At 38.1% G+C, this 24,081-nt stretch overlaps 1 protein-coding gene and 1 pseudogene across 2 annotated transcripts in view; one reads left to right on the plus strand and one right to left on the minus strand.

Moving 5' to 3' along the window:
• The window catches only part of Nkain2 (sodium/potassium transporting ATPase interacting 2), a 1,044,320-nt gene that overhangs the window by 858,656 nt on the left and 161,583 nt on the right, over nt 1–24,081 (plus strand). The window lies entirely within an intron of this gene.
• On the minus strand, nt 21,352–22,060 carry LOC127204902 (40S ribosomal protein S3a-like; annotated as a pseudogene).

The raw sequence follows: 24,081 nt of genomic DNA on the forward strand, positions 1-24,081 counted from the left end.
TCCTCCAATCACTGGATCAGGATATCCCACCCTATTCTCTGTATTGCTCAGCATTGGCTAGTTGACTTTTATTGGCAATGCAGAGAACAAATAGTGACATGTTTTCACAAACTTGAGACAGGAGATACTTAGAATAAACTTCACAATGCAATGTCCAGATTGAAACCAGATAGTAAGGTACCGAAATCAGCATTTGAGTGAACAAGGGTAAACGGTACTCAAGTCCAGAAGAACATTATGTCAACACTGAAGGTTGGGGATGTCATAGATGCAGAATAAAGAAAATGAAGGTGGGAGACAGGCTAAATACAGGAAATATCCATGTAATCTCTGAGAATAAGCAGAGATTTAATTACCTCTGCTCCCTTCTTAGGTGGCTTTGTGGTTCTAATCATAGAACCTTCAACTGATGGAACCAAGGCATGTGTGCTGAGAATGCTGGTAGGTAATGCTAAAGTTGGAGGTTATCAGGTGGTCACTCAGGCACCCATCATATCAGTTTTGTCTAAGTCATATCAAGGGGGAGTTTGGATCTTCATGTACCCTGGCTCTCAGGGATCCTGTCATCAAAGACAAACTGGGTCAGCATAAGTGGAGATTCAGTAAAGTTAAGCTGGAGGCATTCTGGGTAACAACAACGTGAACTGTTCTCCCTGTCATTCGTCCAACCCAGGACATATCTTGAATGAAGAAAGTCTTTTATGGAAGTTTTAAACTCTGAAACTGTTTGTTTCATTTTGGGGAAAATAAAGGCAAGCTGGCAGTGATGACTGTTTTCTTCAAGTCTCGTAAAGTAGCTTCTCCGAGAAAAGCAAAATACTTCTGGAATTAGGAGGCAGATAAAATGCGCGTGCACGTACATGAAAGAGGGAAGTTAAACAAAATAAACCTCTCAGGCAGACCATCCCATCTATGGTACTGAACCTATCATTTGGCAAAATTCCATCTATATCCGAAGATGATATGAAGATATAATTTATGTACATGGATTGTGCTTATAAGTAATCATTTTTAGAAGGCTCTTTGAATTTGTGTTATGTGTATATGTAACTATAGCCACTGTTTTGTTAAACCACATGTAAATTTTTGCATGCAGGAAGTTTCTACAGAAATAAGTTGGGATATAGATGCATATGTGAAGGGTGGCATACTATCCAGAGGAAAAATCTATTACACAGCAAAATTAACCTTTAAAGGCAAAAGCATACACAATGCAGAGAAGATGGACTATCTTTAAGGGTTGCTGTAATTGGATCTCATTTCACCTATCTACATTGTCTCCAGAATGGAGGCTTGGTGTTCTCAACTGTCCCCTTTTCACTCACTCCTCCTTTGTGGATAGCAGTTCTTATTTTTCAGTGCTGACTGTGGCATAGCTCAGAGTAGTTAGAAGGTACATCATTGAGTTCAATATACTTTCTGCCTCTGGGCTTGCTGCTGTTTAGCCAGGCTTGTGCTAAGGAGTGTGTGCTGTTCCCTGTAGGGCTTATCTTGAGCATTTGTCCCTGCCTTAGGAACACATTTTCCACATTTTCCTCTGGTTATTCTGATCACTTTTGCTTCAATGATTATGGGATAAAATGCTGTCTGGAATATCTCTGTTCCTCCCCTCTGGGTCACCCATATCATCCTTCCAACAGTCAAATGTTCAGTTCTGTTCCATGTAGCAAACAGTTCCTGATGTTTGGTCCTCTTGGCTTATAGAAAAACAGAGCAGTCTGATCTCTTTACTTGAGGATGGCTCAACAAAAATGGAAACAGATTCTTGATGATACAAACCTAGTGCAGGTAGAAAGCTTTGGAGAATGTGGTAAGAGTACATTGTGTGCAATTTGTGCATAATTTTTGCTTCTCGCTCTTATCCTGTATTCAGCAAAGTCAGGTAAACTCTTACTCTTGTTTGCATCCGTCTTTGAAGCTGGCTTCTAGGATGTCTGGCTTGAATCTGTTTCTACAAACAGCTGCTCTGCCTGCTATTGCCCTTGATTAATTCCAAATCTCTCCCATTTTTACTCTGCCTTGGCTCAGTCTTTCACAGATTCCTGAACCCCCAAATGCCTGTTACCCCATTGTTATGTTTTCTGCCAATCAACTCCTGGCTGATTTTAGAAGGAGCATTCACAAAGCCCAAATTTGCATTACACACATAGATCTCTCCCATCATCAGCCAAAAAAGACAAGCATAATACCCCTATAATTGAGAAGAGGGGCTATTAATCACACAGCCTCCAGCCGAGCAGGACGAACAGGCACAAAACCCTAATGATGCGCCAGGTGTCGGTCTTCCAGTTCCCTCCTCCTCTGTTGAATTCAAAAGCCATACAGGTGTGTGTAGTTTTAATAAAAATTTAAAAAAAAAAACATTTTTCAAATCCCCACATTTGCAAAACACATTAACTGTGTGTGGGGAGAGCAAGAAGGAGATCAACTGGGAAATGATGTTTTCGTATTACAAATAGATTCATACAATTTCTTAAGTAGCGGGTTTCTAATGCTGCAAAGAGGAGAAAGCACGCTCACACGAATCCGTGCTCTGGACCATGTAACAGCCCTTTGACGCAGCAGACCAGGTTGAAAGCCCTTGCTCACATACATAGCTGTTTAAAAGAGAGTGGCTATATTCTAATAGCACAAAAGGGAAACAACCTTCAACATAAAAATGCTGTTACCAACTGATGAGTAATGATTCCTGAAGTCCAAAACTCCAGAGTCTGTCTGGGTAAAGAGTCTTAGTTGATGGGCTGCAACTTCCATGGGGAGAGGACTCAGGTCTATGAGCCTCACATTCATTGTATGCAGATTAGCTTCACTCCTCTAAGCAACACCATGGCGAGAAAACATAACATGCACAAATGTTATTTTATGAGAAAGGATTTATTGTAATAGCATAAGAAACTGTGTATATTGAAATTATGTTAGAATTCAAAAAAGATGTTCATTGGAAAACAGAGCAAGTTAATCACTTATATCTCCAGCCACATCCAGAGAATCAATGTTTCTAAATTTAATATAAACCTCACCAACCAAAATTGCTTGCCTTTGTTTTCTCTTTATTTCCTTTACATCCGACACACTTCTAAATTCATGGAGGCTTGATGATTATTCTTCTAGGAGACTTAACAAAGGATATTGGTAAAAATGTAAATAAGGCTAGTATTTCCCACAGGCATTAGAGGTGGCTTAGAAACCATACACAAATTAGCAGGGATTCATAAAGACTTTAGGAAAAGCTTTCATACTGGTATACAGCTCTCAACTAAATTTATAGCAGTTGTCAAGTCATCCACCCTTCAGTCACATAATTTTCCTATTCATAAAATTCAGAACTTTGTAGTGTACATGAAATCATTATTAAACTGATTATAGTTAAATAAAAAGTAATAAATAAAACATTTCAGAAGAATTAATCACAGATATTCCTATTATTACATATTAATAACTTGTATTTGACATTTATTGTACTCAGATATGCCTAGAAACATCAGTGATAAGAGGAGTTTACAATTTTGGAACACTTCATCCTGGATTATTAGTTTATGCTGGAGTACATTCTGAGAACTGACAACTTGCTAATGTGTGTGTTTCACACAGCCGAGTGAACTTAATATGGAATATGCAGTGTCGTATGTCTTCTTTAATCTAGAAACACTTATTTACATTGATTCGACTGTTAAAGCTATGGGTCCTAGTGTTCAGGCCACTAGGCTATTGCTGTGAAGTTTGTATTAAGTGTTGTAAGATTGTTTAGCTTAAAAAGGATGACCAGGGGAATGGAATAATCTGGTCTTGGTGACTGCTACGTTCAGAAGTTCGGCTGTCATGGGGATATCCATTTGATACTTATTTAAGTGGAAAAATAAGACTTACCATATTTTACAGCGTATAAGACAACCTCCAACTTTAACTTTTCCAGTTAAAATACAGTTTGGAATATACTCCTTGTATATGACTAGACTACCCCTCTTCCAATTCACACCCTGTGCGGCCGACTTGGGCTGCACAATCTACATTTTAACTAGAAAAGTTAACATTAAAATGGTCAAACAATATTTTCCTTTTTTTTTTCTTTCTTTTATTTTTAAAAAAATTTTTATTTTGAAACAAGGTCTCACTCTGTAGCCCAGGAGCCCTTCAGACTCTAGGCCATCCACCTCTAAGCCTCCCAAGTGCAGGAATTACAGATGTGATCCCTGACATCTACCTAAACAGATTTACTGACACAAAAAGTAAATTTGATTTGCCTGATGTGTTTCAGAGTGAAATGTTATTTATCTATTTATTTTATGATTTTTACATTGCAAGTTTCATAAACTAAACTAAGCATGTCTGTAGTTCTATAGTTTGTTGCAATATAATTCAGAGCACATGACATTTTAAATGAACAAAGCACTATATTATATAAAAAGACACAAATGCAAAGTCAATAGTCCTTCAACATTTTTACACACTTTTTAATTTAATCACGGTTGGTGCCTTTAAGAGATTCTGGAGCATGATTAATAGCTGTTCATTAGATCTTTGTCATGTTTTTGATACATTTCCCAGAAATTGTTGCAAATTGAGCAATTTCCAGTTCTTTGCTTTCATTAAAGTAGAAGGGAAACCTAATAGATTTGCCAGTTGGCAGGTTATTTCCAATGATTTTTGTGATACAGAATGTGTAAATTGTGACATGCACTTTAGAATAAGTTATATAAATTGAGTGACGTCATTATACAAAATGTACTCACTACTTTGATATTTAAGAACAAGATTTTTCAGTGTTTACAAGTAAACAATAAATTAAAATATGAATCATGCTGACTTGTCTCATTCTAGCACTAATAGCAAATGTATTTGAAATAATAAATTAATTTGCACTTCATAACTTCAGTTCATGTTTTTATAGACTGCATTGTTTGATCTATTGTATAAACTTATAACTATGACTATAACTCAAATGCTAATGCATTTTAACATCCAGTGCTTAAGAACTCAGAGAAAAAAGTCAAATTTAAATTTGTACATGTTAATATAATATGTAAAACAAATTATAAGTATGTATATTAATTAAATGCAAAGTAGTATGAGATAATGGGCAAATGAAAATAAGTAAACATATTTCATTAGGGCAAAATTCTATGAAAGTGCTGAAGTAGAACTATGAATTCAAAAAGAAAATTAATTCCACAAAACCTATGATCCTAAAAAGAGACGGAGTTTTGCTTTTCATTTTTCACACAATATATTTTGATCATATTCTTTTCACTCCTCCAAATCCTCTCAGATCTATCTGCCTACCTATCCAACTTCATCTTCTTCCTTACTCTGTATTTTAAAAAGGACACACACACACACACACACACACACACACACACACACACACCAAAAAGCAGGACACAATCAAACAAACAAAAACAATCCGTGGAGTCCATTTTGTGGTCCATTCTGTGACAGTCATCTGCTCCTGAGCGTGAGCCCTGCCTTTGAGTGTGGTGGATATGATCAAGGTCATTCTACTACAGAAAACTGAATTATACCTCTCCCAGCAGCTATAGATTGCAAATAAATTTTGGGCTAGGGATGTGACTTTGTACATATGTTTCCTTTTCCGTACTGAGATTTTTTTTTTTTTTTCGGACAGATTTGTGCAGGGCTAGTGCATGCTGTCAACTTTGGTGAGTTTGTAACTACATCTGCTTAATTTGTCTGGAAAATAGTTTCTTTGGAGTTGTGTGACACCTCTGCTTCTTACAGTCTTTTCTACGGGAATAGGGTTTTACCATCAGGTTGTGGAGGATAACCAATAGCATTGTCAATAGCTTATAATGTTTGTGGTGGGGGCTCTAGGAGATCCCTTTGGCTGACAACAACAAATGATGAAACTCATTCCTTATACTTTAGGCTTTATTCAGTAGCATATGGTATTTATTCAATATAGTACTCAAAGTCTTAGCTAGAGCAGTAAGACAACTGAAAGAGAATAAAAGGATACAAATAGAGAAAATTCAAAATATCTTTGTTTGCAGATGTTATGATTTTGTATATAAGAGATCCTACAGACTCCCCCTAGAAAACTTTGATAGCTGATAAATAATTTCAATAAAGTAGCAGGATAGAAAACTAACATCACACACATAGAAACAGTAGTCTTTCTGTATGCAAATGACAAGCATTTGCAAAAATAAATCAGGGAAACCATATTTTTCATAGGATCTTCAAAAATATCTTGGAATAACTCTAACAAAGCAAACAAAAACATGTTCATGCTAAGAATTTTAATACATTGAAGAAATAAATTGAATAAGACATTAAAATTTGAAAAGATCTCACATGCTAATAGATCAGCAGGATTAATATTTTGAAAATGGCTATCTTACCAAACACAAGCTATAGATTTGGTGTAGACTCCACCAAAATTCCAACACACTTCCCAGAATTTGAAAACCCAATCTTCATCTTCATGTGGAAATACACACACACACACACACACACACACACACACACACACACACACACACGATAGCCAAAACAATTATGATTAACAAATGGACTGTTGGGTATATTACCATCCAAGATTTTAAGTTGTATTACAAAACTATACTAATAAAAAACTTTGTATCAGCATAAAAAGAGATATTTACCAATGAAACAGATGTGAAGACAGAGATGATTCCACATATCTACATCTGTCCTCAAATTCATGGTATTTGAAACAGATGCCCAGAATATACACTGGGGAAAATACAGCATCTTCTACAAATGGCGTTGGTCAAACTGAGTAGCTACATATAGAAGAAGGAAAATAGATTCATATCTGTCAGCCTTCACAAAACTCAATCCAAATAGATCAAGAACTTCAACATAAGATAAGATGCCATGAATTGATAGAAAAGAAAGTAAGGAATACAGTTGAATTAATTGACACAGGAAAGGACTTTCTGATAGCAAAAACTGTAAGACCAGCAATTAATAAATAGGGCTTCCTGAAATTTAAAAACTGTACAGCAAAGGACACCACCATTCTAGCAAGAAAACAGATTTTAATGGAAATGCTTTGAGATAGTTTCTCTTCCTGTAGGATGGTGATGGCCATGAGTTTGTTTCAGGTGGCCTTTCTTACATTAAGATGTATTTCTCCTCTCTCTACTTTCTGTATCAGGAAGAGATACTATTTTTTTCAAAGGCCTTTTTTGCATCCAATTAGATGATCGTGTGATTTCTGCTTTTTAATCCATTTATTTGGTAAATTACACTTGTTGATTTGGGTATCTTGAATCCTTCCTGAATCTCTGAGATGAAGCCAAGTTGATCCCCAATGATAATCTTTTTTGATATGTTCTTATATTTAGTCTTCAAGTATTTTGCTAGGATATTTTGTGTATATATTCATAAGTAATATTGATCTATAATTCTTATTGGGTCTTTGTTTTGGTTTTTTCAGAATAAGAATGACTTCTTTAAAAATAGATGTTCCTTCAGTGTCTATTTTGCAGAAAAAATGAGGAGTGTTGGGACGAAGGTCTGTTATAATTTTCAGATTAATCCATGTGGCCCTGAACTTTTCTTTTCTTTTTAATTGTTGCAAATGTTTTACTAGGTATATAGGTCTGTTTAAATTGTAAATTTAACCTTGATTTAACTTTCCTGGGTTTTACATATCAAAAAAGTACATGTATTTATTTTAGGTTCTTCAAGTTGGTGCAATACAGCTTTTTTATGTTAAAATTATTTAATTGAGGGGAGATAATAATATCATTACATCATTTTCTCTTTCCCTTTTTTGCCACCAAACCCTCGCATTCGTGACCCCTGACATATTTGCTGTCTTGTCTTTTTCAAATGCACAGCCTCTTTTCTTTAATCTCTCTCTCTCTCTCTCTCTCTCTCTCTCTCTCTCTCTCCTCTCCTCTCTCTCTCCCTCTCTCTCTCTCCTCCTCTTCTCTCTCTCCTCCTCTCTCTCGCTCTCTCCTCTCTCCTCCTCTCTACTCTCTCTCTCTCTCTCTCCTCTCTCGCCCCTCTCTCTCCCTCTCCTCCTCCCCCTCTCATCCTCTCTCTCTCTCCTCTCCTCTCTTCTCTCCTCCTCATCCTCCCTGCCCTCCTCCCCTCTCTCGCTCTCTCTCTCTCTCTCTCTCTCCTCTCAGCTCTCTTCATCTCTTCTCCTCGCTCTCTCCTCTCTCTCTCTCTCTCTCTCTCTCTCTTTGTGTGTGTGTGTATGTGTGTGTGTGTGTGTGTGTGTGTGTGTGTGTGTGTGTTCACACACAGGCTTGTCAGTCTGTATAGTGTTACTTTTATGCATCTATTTTCAGAGCTGACCATTTGGTATTGTATAATCAGTGGGTGTGCTCTTTCCTGAGGAAGAAGAATTCTCTTACTGTAAGCATTCTGTAGTTGCCTGTCACTCTCTAGGGTTGAGGCCTTATGAGCTTCTCCATCCCACATTTGAATGTCTGTTGGTGTTGTCCTTGATTAGATAATGTTTAGCAGCCATGTTGGCCAGACCTTGTTGGTGCAACTTCTGATATCTGTGTAGGAGACAGGCTTATGTTTCTCTGACTCTAATAATCATCCTTCCCCCACTTTTTTAATGATTCCGAGCCTTTGCTGTAGGAGTTGTATTATTGCTGTATCACAAGGACTGGGCTCCACAGCCTCCATTTTGATCACTGTGGTTTTCTGAGATGGTCTCTGTTGCAAAGTAAACTTTCCTTAATGAGGGTTGAGATCAGGGATTATGCTAGTTTAGTAAAATGGCACTTATAGGTTCTCCTCCAAGATCCATGGCTACAGTAGCAGTAGATACTTGGCTAGCTTTCCAGTAGCAGGAGTGCTTTTTCACTCATGTTGAGTGGAACTTAAATCCAATTAGAGAGCTATTCGTCACTGCCAATTTATGTATAACAATACTGTACCTTTAGGGGTTTCATGTCATAAAGTATGTCCTTATGCTTCTCTGATTTCCTTGATGTCTATTGGATTGTCTCCTTTTTAATCTATAGTTTTACTGCTTTTAATCTTCTCTCCTGTCTATTTGATTAATTTGGCTAATGTTTGTCAGTCTTATGGCTTTCATTCAAAGAATCACACTTCATTTCATTGATTCTTTTTATTGTTGTTGTTGTTTCTATTTCATTAGTTTCAGGCCTAACTTTTATTATTTCTTCCCGTCTATTCTTTTTGGTATTATTTCTCTTCATTTTTCTAAAGTATTCAAGTACATCATTAAGTTATTAAGAGATCCCTCCATATTATTTTTCAGAGCAAATGCTTACTGCTATTGACTTTTCTCTTAAAAGGGCCTTCACTGTTCCTTATAATGTTGTGTTTTCAATTTCATTCCATTTCTAAAAGGTTGTAATTTCCTTCTTGATTTATTCTTGATCCAATTTTTATTCAATAGTGGACAGACTGCATGTAGGGTATCACTTCAAGGTTTCTAAAATTGTTAAGGCTTATTTTGTTTCTTCTATGTGGTCAATTTTGGAGAAAGTTCCATGGGCTACTGAGAATAAAGCACATTCTTTCGTGTTTGAGTGGAATGATCTCCAGATGTGCCTGTTAGGTCCATTTGATTATGATAGTATTTAACTCCAGAGTTTATCTGTTTGCGTTTTGTCTGTATGACCTATGCATTAGTGAGTTAGAGGTATTGAAGTCACCCACTATCACTGCATTTGGTCAGTTTTTGGTTTTAGCTACAGTGGTATTTCCTTCATGAGCTTGTTGTTTTTGCATTTGATGCATAAATGTTTGGAACTGTAATATCTACTTAGATGCTTTTTTTTTTTCCTTTAATGAGAATTTAGTGTCATCCTTCCCTATCTTTCCCAATTAGTCCTGGTTTGATTCAGTTTGTCAGATATGAGAGTAGCTATGCCCATTTGCTTCTTGTTTCATTTGCTTGGACTTTTGTTCTCATCCTCCTTGATAGTGTCCTTGATAGTGAAGTATGTTTCTCAGGGGTCAGAAGAAAGATGGATCCTTTTTTTCTCATCAAATCTGTTAGTCTATGCCTTTTCATTGAAGGAATTGTAACTGTAAATATTGAGTGTTATTGTGAAGAGTGTTTATTACTTTCTGTTATTTTGTTGTTGTTTTATTTTTTGCTATTGTTTAGATCTCTTTTGGTTAACTATTCTGGATTTATTCCTGTGTCATATTGGTGCATTTACCTTCCTCTTCAAACCCAAGTTTTCTTGCTAGTAAACAGAAGTTGGTTTTGTTTCTGGTTTTGTTCTTGGTCATGGAATGGCCTTTTCTCCTTTGACTGTGATTGATACTTTTACTGGGTATAGTGGTCTAGGCTGATATCTCCAATATTTTTAGAACTTGAACAACACCTATGTAGGCTTTTCTGAGTTGCAATGTACCCATGAAATTTTGGGTGTTTTCTAATGAGCCTGTCCTTATGTGTGGCTTTGTCTTTTTCCCCTTGCATCTTTGAACGTCCTTCCTTTATTCTGTACATCTATTGTCTTGATTATTATGTATCATTGGGAATTTCTTTTATGGTCCTTTCTACTTGGTGTTCTTGCACCTTCTATTTTTTCAGATTTAGGAAATTCTGTACTGTGATTTTGTTAAAAGTAATTTCTGTATCTCTGACCTGGGTTTCTTTTTTTTTTTCGCTATATCTATTATTCATACATTTGGTCTTTTCCTTGTGTCCTAGATTTTTCTGGATGTTCTGTAGCTGCCTTTTTTTTAGATTTGACATTTTGTTTGACTGAGCTATCCATTTCTTCTACCTTGTCTTCAAATCCTGAAATTCTCTCTTCCATTTCATTCAGTTTTGAAGATATCCTTTGAGGTTTTTTTTTTTTTTTTTTTTTTTTTTTTTTTTTTTTTTTTTTTTTCCTGAGCCTTTTATTTTTAGTTTTATTTAAGTTTGGATTTTTCTTTTAACGATTTTATTTCCTGTTAAGCTTCATTTTCATAATCTGAGTAGTTTTTATTTGATTCGATTGTTTATATTTTCATGGTCTTTTCTGAGCTATATATTTGTGCCCTCTTTAATGATCCTGAACATATTCGTAATTGTTGTTTTGAAGTCCTTGTCTAGTGTTTTATCTAAACTGTTTTTCTAGAAGAAAATAACAGTATAGGTACTGGGCTCTGGGTAAGGCATATTGTTTTTGTTGTTCATGTTTATATTTTAGGAATCTGTTCTGGCCATTTGGAGTTTTGAGGTTTGTGATTCCTTGGTGTGAATATCTGTTCTTGTCTCTTGTAGGTGGGTGTTAAGTTCTTTGATCGCTGTGATCCCAATATGGGCAGTTGTGGACCAGCACAATGGTGCCTGATTTTCAGTCTTAGAGACCCTCCAGGATTCATGATTCATATTTTGACTGGTCTCAGATCCAAAGTTCTGGTTAAAACTCTAGGTTCAGACTTTAAACAGTCCCATGTCAGTCCAGAGGGTGAGTATGGCAGAGGCAGAATTAAGAGTTCCTCAAGTTTGGCCACAGATTTCAGAAGGTACCAAAGGAACGGGAATGGACTAGAAGGAAGGGTCAGACGTGAAGTAGCAGAAGGACAAGAGGTATCCTAGAGAGACGCGGATAGGAGTGCAAAGGGAGGCACAGATATTCTGTCTGGGTTCCCCCATCCAGTATGATGTCTATGGGTCCCTGGGAGAGAGCAGGTCTGCAGAAGGTGGGGAGTCACAAAAGAAGTGAGATGGATTGTGAGGACTGGCTGGGGAAAGAAATGGAGGAAGAATTAGGGAGATCCCGGGTTTACAACAAGAATGGCTGCTCAGCCTCAGGGGATGAATGTAGGCTGAGAAGGCTGGCTGAAGTGGGTGAACTCTATCCGTGCGTTTTTAAAGAAAGGATTATACATTTCCAATCACACTACTGTGCAGAGCAGTGTGTCTCAGTGTTTGAACACTTGTCCAGCATGTCTGAATGCCGGAAACTGATCCTCGACATGACTTTTTAAAATCACCAGAGAATTTAAATTACATAAGATACCCTTAACTTCTTTTTTCACAGACATATTTTTATTCAGTATTTGGGAATTTCACCTCTTGTTTCCCAATCACATGTGCTTTCCAGTCCTCCCAAGTCCACCCCCTAACCTTGTGACCTACCCCCCCAAAAAAAGTCCAATTTGTGTTGCTCATATACACAGTGTAACATGGTCAAACTCCCAGTGGCCAGTCCCATAAAAAAAAAAACAACTGAGTTTCCCTGTGGGGAGAGCTACAGTTCAGCACCCTTATCACAACTTTTAAGAGTTCAGATACACTTAGCATAGCAACAGAATAGAAACACTTCATATATATTAGTATTTAGTGTGCCAATATAACTAGGTGCTCCGCAGGCAGATAAATTAGATAATATTACCAAGAAAGTGTTTAGATTAAACATAATACTCTTCAATAATCCACAGTAGTGTTTAGAAAAAAGAAAAAAACAGAAGAAAAATACAAAAATGAGAATTAAAAAAACTCTACAGGTCATATGAAACCATAATTTACCCTGAATAATCAAAAATAATCTTTAAAAGAACAAAACAACACATGTCAGTCTTCATGTTTCGAAGTATTTTATAATAGTATAGTGATTAAAATTGTGTAATACTGCCATAATGACAAACATACAAATCAATGGGTCAGAATGAAATATATATATATATATATATATATATATATATATATCAATGTGTATTTGATCAATTAAATTAATTTTCCACAAGATTGCTTTCTCAACCAATAGTTATAAATAACCAGTAATATTCTCTAGCACACATACATTTTTTGATACTTTTTAGACTATGTGGGACCATAAATGAGCAATTCTCTAAAGCATTTCCCAAGGTTGGCCTAAGATAGACACTTCTAAGACCTGTTATAAGTTTGTTTATGTAAACTTTAAGTACAGTCTTAGATGTTTGTCATTTTCAGAGTTTTGCCCAGAGATACCAGAGCCTTCTCTTTCTCTTCACATCTTGTGAGTCTCAGAAACACATCAAGTCCAGTCAGGAAAGTCAATTCCCCACTGCCAAGAGGGCATCACAGCTCTAGTCAAGAAAGAGGGTTGTCTATCTAATGCCAATATGTCCACACAGCCCTGTTCAGATCCGCTAATAGCAAGATGGCCACACCGCTCTGCTCAGGGAAGTTGGTACTCAAATAGAAGGATGGCCATGCAGCTCTGGCTGCTCCACCACTTTTTCTTGGTCTTCTGAAACATTTTCCTTCAGGTCTGACAGAAATAGACTGTTACCAATAATCATGTGTATCTGTACTGTGGGCACCATGTTTCAACAGTAACAAGTGACCTCACATGCATCTGGACATAAGGACTGACTCTTCACACTGTTAGGGATCAGAAAAATAGTTTCCTTCTGGAAACAACACTTCTGGCTCCTGACAAGGTGACATGGTCAGCAGGAGAAACATCCTTCTCCCAGCTCCAGCGAAAGCCAGCAGCTGTAGTGCTGTGCCTTGCTGTTCGATGTAAGCGCTGTGCTAGACTCCCTTAGCAATACCCACAGTTCTGGGCTCAGGTATTAGAAATATGACATCATGGGGCTCAGCTGTTAGAAGACTTATAGTGCTAGTTTCAGTTCCTCATAACCCCAGAATGTCGGGCTGGAATGTGGGGTTCAGTTGTTAGATGGAACACAGGTGGTAGTGGTGGTGGTGGTTGTTGTTTAATTTATTTTTAAATTTTTGTTCACTTTACATCCCAACCTGTAGACCCCTCCTTCATTTCTTCCCCGATCCCTCATTCCCTCCCTCCCTCCCTCCCTCCCTCCTTCCTCTCCCTCTACACCTCCCTCCTCTTCCTCCTTCTCCCCCTAATTCCCCTCCCCTATTCCTCAGAGAGGGGGAGCTCTTCTCATCTACCAACTGACCTGAGACTACGAAGTCTCATCAGGACTGCCTGCATCCTCTTCCGCTGTGACACGGTAAGGCACACCACCAGGGGGAAGTGATCAAAGTGTAGGCAACAGAGTCCATGGCAGGGACAGCACCTGTGCCCCTTCATAGGGAACCCACAAGGAGACCAAGCTGCTTATCAGCTACATCTGAGTGGAGGGCTTAGGTACTTGTTTGGTGCTTCAGTCTCCACTAGCCTCCCTGGGCCTAGATTTGTTGGCTCTGTTGGTCTCCTTGTGGAGCTCCTGTCCCCTCCAAGTCATTGTATTCTTTCCACCCCCACCACCCCACCACGCCATCCAGAGGATTCTCTTGGCTCTGCCTGAAGCTTAAGGACTCAGCCGTTGACAGTGTCCAGAGGTGGTAGGATCAGTTTTTTAATACTTATCTGCAATGCTGGATTCTGTTAGGTATACAACTCTAGCTCTGGTTCTCCTGGGAATGCAGCTTGAGAGACCATGTGAAGGCCAGTAACTCAGTAAGCACGAGATTTGGTTTTGGCAGCGTCACTCCAGTTCATGCAAATATTCAAAGCACATGGGAAGGGAGATTAAAAAAATATATATATGAGTGTAAACAGGTAGTTCCCCCGTGTCATAGGGAAGAGAGAAGAGAAATGGAGCTGGAAGACATTTCCTGCAACAATCCAGTGTTCCAAACAGAGAAAGTAACAAAAGCTCTACAAACTACTTTTAGTACCCCAAGTGCACTGTCCCGAAATAGCAACAAATCCTACTGGTTGGAATGAGTGTTGACGCCTTATCAGGTCCTTCCGTTCATTTTCGTTACTGCTGCTGTGTCCTTGGAAATGTGTTAATACATCTGTAAACACTCGGGAAAGCAGAATGCAAGAACTCAAATAGCCTCAGAAGGCAAACTCAGCGCAGGGAGGGGTTGTTTGTCATTAACTTTCTCTTGTTTTCCCTACTTGCAAACTGAGAAATAGAAGGTAGACTATTCACTACCTGGCAGTACCCATCCGTAACTCTTACTGCCAACTGTATAGTAAAAGACTTTGTAATTATGAGCTAAACGTTAAAGGAATTGCCCTGAGAGTGAATAAAGGCAGCATCCTTTATTTTCTCCTTAGCTCAGTTCCTTTCACAGCTCCTCAAGGGTACTATAAACTTCCCAGGTTAACTAAAAGTGATATGCAAAAACAAAGCAAAACGTTGCTAGGTCTACATTTCTCCAGCTAGAACTCTGATTCATAAAACCAGTAGAATACCACTCAGTCTCCAACCTCAGTAGTCCACCTCGTCCGTTATCAACAATTATCTCCCATGTACAATAGCTCTTTCTGCGTAGAGTATTTGAAGAATTGACTTGCCCTCTAAGTTCATCACCTTATTCATCACATGTTTGGAACAAGAATAAAAATATATAAATATGCTTAAGATGGCGGTAATGATGACAGAGTGCAACAAATCACAAGGAACTGTGCTTGTTTAATAGCATGGGGTTTAGGTAGAGATTGTATACAGCTTTTTGTGCAATGAACTAAATTCACAGCATATTTCTTATGCTTAACTTTGCAACCAAAAACCATTTCAGACCTAAATTTGTTGTCTTGGCTCACAAGTGTCTCTTAAATAAGCAATCATGTTAATGTCTACCAAAACATATATTTTGTGGAAATGATTACAAGTTGTTGGCCTGGAATAGCAGATTACCATCTTCATTTGTAATGTACTATATTATCTAGAGTATCATTCTAGGCCTTATCAATTAATATGATGCAGAATTCTTAGGCATAAGTATTTCATTGCATTTTCCTCTTCGTCAGATCATCTAAATACAGTGGTAGAGAAACATAGTATGAAGTGTTTCTGTTTATAAGTAAGAGCAACAAATTCTCAAAGGAATGATGCAAACATGATTTATACTGACAGCCATAATATGAAAGATAATTTATTGTTTGGCATGGTACACTTGAGAGGAAAAGAATAAAAATATGGGCACATGCACTAAAGCTAAATAGTGTTTACACAGTAGAAAGGGGCCATCTGTGATATTCTGTCTGTATCTTTCCCTTTTATCAGTCTTATAAATAGGACTTCAACTGTTGTCAGCCCACACAGACTTCTGTTCAGCAAAATACATGATTCCCAGACTTGGCCATTCTCTCCCTATTCTTCTCCTCACGCCATTATGGCTGCAGGTTTCCTAGCTCTGCTTTTCTCCCTTAATATTGGTCTCTACTCTCACCAATTGTGTTAAATTTATTTCATACAATGAGCCCAAGTCAAGCTCACAATTTTAGACACAAATAAGTTTATAACTCAGTCTTGTCTTATTATACAATGACTCGATTCTATCCAGAGATACAACTGTCGCGTGAGTATCTGAGTTAGTACCTATTGCATGTTAGGTTCCTGAGGCCTGTTTTTGCAAGCTATGTAAGGTTTTAGGGACTGACCCAAATGGGGTGGTGAGGAAATGAAGAAAGAAAAGAAGTATGGACACATGCACAGAAAATCAGGGATTTGGTAGTCTGAGCTCTCTGATGGTGAAGCCACTGCCACCCCCCAAACTCAATATGTTGATTATTGTATAGAGTTGAACATGGAGGTAGGTTACTGCATACAGATGAACAAGGGGATGAGAGTATCATATACAGTTGAAAAAGAGGCAGTTTGTTCTCTGTAGGAAGCAGTCTTTAGGGTGTAAACAACTGTGAGGAGAAAACTGCAGTTACATTTTCTGCACACATTATCAGCATGCACACAGTAACCAGCCCAAGGCGTCACCTTTTCCCATGGGTCTAAGGCTCTGGGATATATGGCATGACTGTGCTTATATCAAACAATACACATTCACTCAGGACTTTAGTTGCCTCTTGCAGTAACAGGAATTCCAGAGAATCGCTGCTCTGTGCATATTTTCAGTCATTTATATCCTCTTACATCCTGAAATGTATGGACCTCTCTGTTCTCTTTCATCGAGTCTCAACAATTACATCTCTTCAGCGTGGTTAGTTCATCAGCAACACATATAAGCCACTAGTCTCATTCACTGTCACTCTTCTACCTCTTTTCCTGTAACTTCATCAGTTTCTTCACCACAGAAGAATAGGGGAGGAGGTTCTTCTATTTACATACTATGACTTCATGTTGTCCTATTAGTCAAATGTCATTCTGGATTCGTTTATCGCTGTTATGCAACCCATGGTATTTTGAAAACCAGCTTTAATTGGAATTGTACACTGAGGTAGAGAAGCACTCAACGTCAGTGATTCACTGATCTGTGTTCCTTTTGGGGAGCATACTTATTTCACAAGCATGTTGGTGTTGTTTATAAATACAATATTATAGAAAAGGTTATCAGAAAATAATGACCAAAACTATATTAAAATATAGGATTGGCCTCTCCTTCATTGGCCTTTAATTATGAGTATGGGATCTGAATAAAAATGGCATGTATATAGTACCCACAGTTCAGTGGTACAAACTTCTGGTCTAAATATACCATAGTTAGTGTGATAACTAATCTGTAAAAGAGTTGGAAGACCCACACCAAGATGTGTTATGGGTATATGTGAGGACAGTATGTCATGCTGTTGCGAGGTCCCAATGATAAGGTAGTGTGTTGAAGAATGTGTCAGCCTTACTATCTTCTAACACCCACCTCCAAGAAGCTTCAGTTTATCTAGATTTAGAGTGAACATTGTCTGTTTAAACCAAATAGTCAGTCACTTTACATTTCTTGAAATTTTATTATTCTTCTGTTGGATATCACTAATCTCTATGCAGAGGACACTTAACTTCATTTATTAACACTGCACATGTTTCCTTCACATGGAGTCAAAGAGTTAGGACCTGTTCATGGAGAAAGGTGATGGACGCATCAAGTATTGGGCCTGGCATTTAAGGGAGAACTCTCATTGCACTTATGATCCTGGGAAAGAGCCTAAGTCAGATAGGCATCAAATTAAGTCTAAAATTGATTATTGGGGAAAAAAATTACAGGAATCTCAGTGTGGGTGCATACACCTGCAGTGCCAGTCCTAAACAAGAGGAATGCTATAGGCTTAAGAGATACTTTATGGCTACAGCCACATAGCCAGACCTGATCTCAACATAAAAGCAAACATACACTTAAAAAGTCATAGTGAATGCCAAGGCCTGCAAATTTCAGTTTATCAAAGCTGCCACTTTTGAACAGTGGATTAAAGTCGAGTAGATTAGACCTAAAGACTTGAGTTGAAACCATACATCCTCCTATTGGGACTCTAGGTGACAGAAATGTGGGAGAATGGGGAAATAGAAGGATCCAGAGGGTCCTAGAAACCTACAAGAAGAACATCATAATGGGTAGATCTGGGTCGGGGGGGTCTGATCAAACTACTGCACCATCCAAGGACATTACAAGCAGTAAATATCGAACCCCTACTCAGATCTAGCCAATGGACAGGACATTCCCCAGTTGTGTGAACAGCAAGAACTGACTCGGACATGAACTCTGGTGCCCCATATTTGGCCACTTCCCCTTGATGGGGAGGTCGGTGGCACTTGGAGAAAGAATAGGCAGGCTAGCAAGATGAGACTTGATAGCCTATGACCATATAGTGGGGGAGGAGGTCCCCCTCGGTCATAGACCTAGGGGAGGGGAATAGGGTGAAAGCAGGAGGGATGCAGGAACAGGAGGATACAAGTGATGGGATAACAATTTAATTGTATTCTGAATAAATTGATTAAATAAAAAAATAATAAAATAAGTTAAAATAAATAAATTAAATTTAAAAAAAAAGAAACAATACATCCTCTTCCCCTGCTTAGAGCTAGAACCAGCTTCACATCCATTCAGTCTCTGAACAATCTCACATGAGAGTGCTGATTTGTCTTGCTAGAGCAATAGGGATGGGTCAATCTTTTCACCAGACTCCTGCAACATCAGTTCTTGTGAGGAGCACATGTGTATAGTGTGTATGTGCATTCTATGGGTACATATAGCGTCTGCAGCATAGCAAATATGACCCCTGCTCTACAAAGTATGAGGCAGTATGATGAATCAGTACCAAGGCCCGCTCAGCTGGGTGGTTGTTGACCTAAGATCAAAACATGAGGAAGAGGGCGCTGTACGGCTTTGGTGCGGGATGAAGAGGATAATAACAGAAGCACCTGAGGGTGCACCTGAAGTTCCAATCAGCTTCATACAGTTTGCAGTCAGCAATTGGCCCTTACTGCCTCAAACTGACATCACTCTCCTAACTCTCTTTGGCTTTCTAGTCACTGTGCTTTTTAAGTTCTTCATCTTTAACCACTCCAACTTTTCCTTTTGGGTTTTTGTTTCCACTTTCCATGTCCCTCCTTTGGATCGGCCTTGGATTTATTTTGTCAACACTTTCTATTTCCTTTGTGTCCTTCCATTTATCTGTTTCTGCCTCCCTGCCTTTCATGACTGACTTTGGGACTCCTGTTTTACCTCTCCTGTCTTAAGCCTTCATTCCTTTCCGATTTACTGTCAGGATGAACAGCATTGTCCCTATTTCTGAAGTTTGGAATCATGATCGTATTGGATGTACCATATATGTCTCATGCACATATAGGATACATGTGTGACCAATACTCACACTTCTCCTCACAAGAATTGACATTACATGGGACCTGGTTAGAGGTCCACTCTTTAGGTAACATGTTTCCTCTCATATTAATTATCTAAATACATCTGTCACTAAATTTTAGAAAGTCTTTAGTGACTTAGCTGCCAGAAGACAATGGATTTTTTTTGAAATAAAAACATTCTTTGTTTACATTGTCCCTAATTAGCCTATAAATTTGAAAGTCTATTTTTATCAGAATCCTATTAATTCTTTTTTTTTTTTTTTTCAATATCAGAAACTGCCTTGCCAAAAGTTGCTCGGCATGAAATTACTATCGTCAATCTTGCCTTTGTACCAGTTAGCTCATATAAGTCTTTGCCTTGCAGAGGCTTATTATTTTGAGACTCAACTGATGAAAAATGACTAGAGGAGTATTGTTGGATGATGTAAATCTTATGTATCATTATTTTGAATGTAGTGTGTAAGATGGTTTTACATATAAATTATTGTGCTGTGTTCAACAACTGTGAGGTAAACAGAATTACCCCCTGAGTGCTTTGCCAGTATGACTGGTGAAACTATTTGATCATGCAAGTTATAAAGTAAAAATCATTAAAAACTCCATTTCAATAATCTACGTGAACATTTACCTGGATTAGTCTCTGCTTTTATTTTGCTCTGTGATGTGTTATTGATTTTTTTTTTCTTTTCTGCCCCATGTGCTTACAGATGTTAATCTCCAAAGCTGCTCAATTATTCCCGCAACAAAGGCAGTTTGTAGCTTGGCTTTGCTTCACTGAGACCCAGTCAAGAGGCTCTGATGACAGATAGTCTATTTGTCAGCTTTGCTTCATGAGTCCTATGAAAAAATAGAGCTTAACAGAAGCAGGAGCCTCAAGTGCTACCTGGGCCTCTTATTTGGGCCCTTTCGTGCTGGGTTTTTGGCAAAGGTCTTAGTCTTTCATCACGCGGTTCACTGCCACAAAGGGAAGGGAGCAGTTGCACTTTTTGGTACCATTCTGGAGGCTGCTACAACACAAAATAAACAAACAATATATTTTTAGGGCACCACCTGCAGCCAGCAGCTGTACCAAGCAGAGCAGAACTACGAACGATGTGATTTGTCCCATTTAACATGAAGCCTGAGGTTTGAGGCTAGCAGGAGGAGAGGGCTCTGTGTACACAACCCACACATTGCAATTTAAGCTGATGCTGGTTTTTTTTTTTTCTTTTCAGATGGGAACTGAGGTATCATTATAGCTCCTCTCTTTTCCCACCCTACAACCTCTGCTTGAAAACATTTCTATTATTGGGCTTTTAACTGTTAACTGAGGGAAATCATTTTTCTCACCAGTAAACTTCCTTTCTCATTCAAGGGCAATTTTCTCTCATAGCAATCTATACTTAAATGCCAACGTCTGCTATATCTAGGCTGTATATAAAATGATGTCTGGCATTTACGTGAGCCAATGACATGGGAGAGAAACTCATACAGTTGCCTTATGTAAGTTTTTCTTCTTACCTTCAGCCTTCGTCTATTTCTGTTCTTCCTCAGGATCCGTTTCTCGAAATGTGAGACATAAGTTCAGGATCTTCTGAAGGCTAAACTTTAAACTCATGCTTAATTGACAATCTGTTTTTACACTAACCCATTTCTTCACAGGCAGAAAATCTGTGAAGCTTCTCCTGTTAAAATCCTGCAGTAACTCTACTGCCTGATGCTGAGAATCTTGAGACTGGCATGGAGGATATGTTTTTTCTCAGTTTAATAGCAAAATCTCCTCATCACTTGTCTCTGTCTCTGTCTTTGTTTCTCTGTCTCTCTCTCTCTCTGTCTCTCTTTCTCTCTGTGTCTCTCCCTATCACTGTCACAGACAAGACTTTTTATTTTTCCACTATTTTAAACAAATTTTTATACAGATAGTTTATATTCACCAGCTTATTGAACTTTAGCACCTGTCTTGGCACCAGTAGACTTTCCAGACCGACCATCTTCACCGTGGAGCTCTACGAGTTTTCCCAATTCAAACTTGGGTTTTTCAGCATTTTTTTTTTTCTAACAGAGACATCTTGAAGAATGTAAATGGACTGGCAAGCCTTTTCTATATCTTTTCCATTGTGATCAGGAATCGACTTGTTCGCCACTTTCTTCAAGTCACTTGTCTGCACTTTTGGGGTCATACTTTTCATTGTCTTCTTCTGGCAGACCTGTTCGTGATGTACAGAGATCATCTCGGGTGTCTGATCATTGCATTTTTAAAATGTGAAAACAACACAGAATAGGTGGAGAAAATAACCACTGTTGTCTTGACACCAACATGAGCTTTAATCATAGTCTGTTACTTTTTTACAATAGCCACATTTTGTCTCAGGTAAGATCCGTGCCATAGAAATTAGTCAGAAAGATTTGCCCTTAGCATCCTCAGTAATTAGCTTAAATTTCCTAATGTAACTTTATCATTTTGTAGATCAGCAAAGCTCACTTCAAACACACAACCCTTGAGGCCATCAGATGCAATTTTGGTCCCCTTGATTCTTACAACTAGTGTTTTTCCATTGTTTTCTGTTTTTAACATACACAGAGATTTCAGAGCATACCAATCTTTCTCAGAGAATAGATCAAACTCTTTCTCCTGTCACCCTTTCATACGCTTTCTTCAGGCATTTGTCCTTTCTGACCACCATGGTGCTGTTGAGAGAAAAAAATCCTTGTTCTCTTAATGATTGTTTATTTTAGCAAAAAAAAAAAAAAAAAAAAAAAAACCACAAAGTTTCATTGCATTTTGAGCTTTTCTATGTGAACTGAAACATATATAATTAAAGTATAATGAATCTGTGGGAAACCCAGGTGGTTACAAATTAAGATTATTTAAACCCAGAGAATGACAAATGATTTTAACATTAAACTGGCCACCAAATACTGCACAATATTTTGTTACCTTGACAATGGACACTGTTGTTTAAAAACATAGAGAACTGTTGTGAATATTTATTTATCAATTATGGTAGAATGCCATTCACAATGTGTATACCCGGGGCTAGATTCTTCTTATATTTAGGAAAACTACACTGGCCATCTCTATGTGCCTCATTAGCAGCCCCTTTCAGTACTTATGGACACTATTTTAAAGCTCTGAGAACTTAGATCAAAGAAGCCCGAGTCTGCAGTGGAGCATGCCTCCGCTAATGGAGGATATTAAGGCCTGAAAACCAGGAAGGGATCTTCCTTCCGTTCTCTGCACTTTCATCATTGTAGTGATGAGTCTTAGGAATATCAGGTATGACCTCATTCTCTGCCAAGGTTGTCTGCAGCAGTGTGCAATGTGAGACCAACATCTGTCTCCTTCACCTTATGAGGGCATTATGAAGAATTTTCTAGCATCAGCTCTCAGCCATTAGTTTGCTAAATTATTTCTGCTCCAGAATCTTGTCAATCAATTATATTCATGCCTTACAGTGTTTAAACCTGGACAGTGTTTTTACCTCTATTTGGTTGAATTTTTACAAGAAGGACGAGAAGAAAAGAGGACCATTCATCAGAATGTTTCTCTGCCCAATAAAAGCAGCAGATGGGAAGAGTATCCTTTTGTGAGACCCTGCAGCGTACGAAGTAATCTTTGAAACTCTCTTACGTCCCTTTACTGTCTTTGACACTCTTCAGTATTTTGTTTTTCTCCCTTCTCTGTATGATTTCAAATAATTTCTCTTCTAGTTTGTGATTGTGATGACAAAGTCAGGTTTTCTACTGAAGCCTTTTAGTGACTTTGTCAACTCAACTGTCAAATTCTCCGATTCCTGTTTTTATTTGGTTCCTTTTTTATATTTTCATCACATTGTAAATAATCTCATTTGGCTCATATATAACTTCTTGAACTTATTTATGATGCTTATTTTGAATTATTCATCAGATCCTTTATATACCTTCATGACTTTAAGTTCAGTTTCTATTCATGTACTTTGTTCATGTGCAATGACTTCCTGTTTCTTTGTATACTCTGTACCTTCCTCCGATGCATTTGAAAACATAGAAGCCTTTCCCAAACACGATGAGCCTGGCAGCTGTACAGGGAAGGATCTGTGCCAAATAGTCTGCATGGACATTAGAAAATCTCCCTAACCCATTTCTGTGTGTGTGTCTTCACTGCCATTCTGCTTCCCTACTTGCAATCGATGGGAACTTGGCAGTTGCTCTATTAAGAACCCATATTCTCCTGTTCCCTTGATGTGTGTCTATTACATTACAGGTTCTCTGATGTTGCCACAAACTGCCCATCTCTCTTTTATTATCAGCAGTCCCTACAGTGTGCCTGCTCCCAAAACAGGCACAAGAGGAGCCCATCAGAATCACCCACACTCCATCTTGATCAGTATACAAACTCAAATTCTTTTCTTCCCCATGGAAAAGCTGGGAGTTCTAGGTGTTTTGTCCTCTCATTCTCTCATGGGCCAGAGAAAGGACTGTTTCGTGTGTGGATATAATGTTCCAAGATATTGTTTGTGTTTTCAGTGGGACATCAGCTTCCTTCTGAGTCTGTCAATAAAGAGATGACAGACAAAACAGAAGCTGCTCCCTTAAGGAGTCCACCCAAATATCTGAATGAATGTAACTAAATTTCATTCTTTTCTTTCTTTCCTTCAAAGAATCCAAGAGCTAGGAGCTTATTCCCAA

Source organism: Acomys russatus, chromosome 21 (genome assembly GCF_903995435.1).
Source record: "Acomys russatus chromosome 21, mAcoRus1.1, whole genome shotgun sequence".
NCBI classification, from domain to species: Eukaryota; Metazoa; Chordata; class Mammalia; order Rodentia; family Muridae; genus Acomys; species Acomys russatus.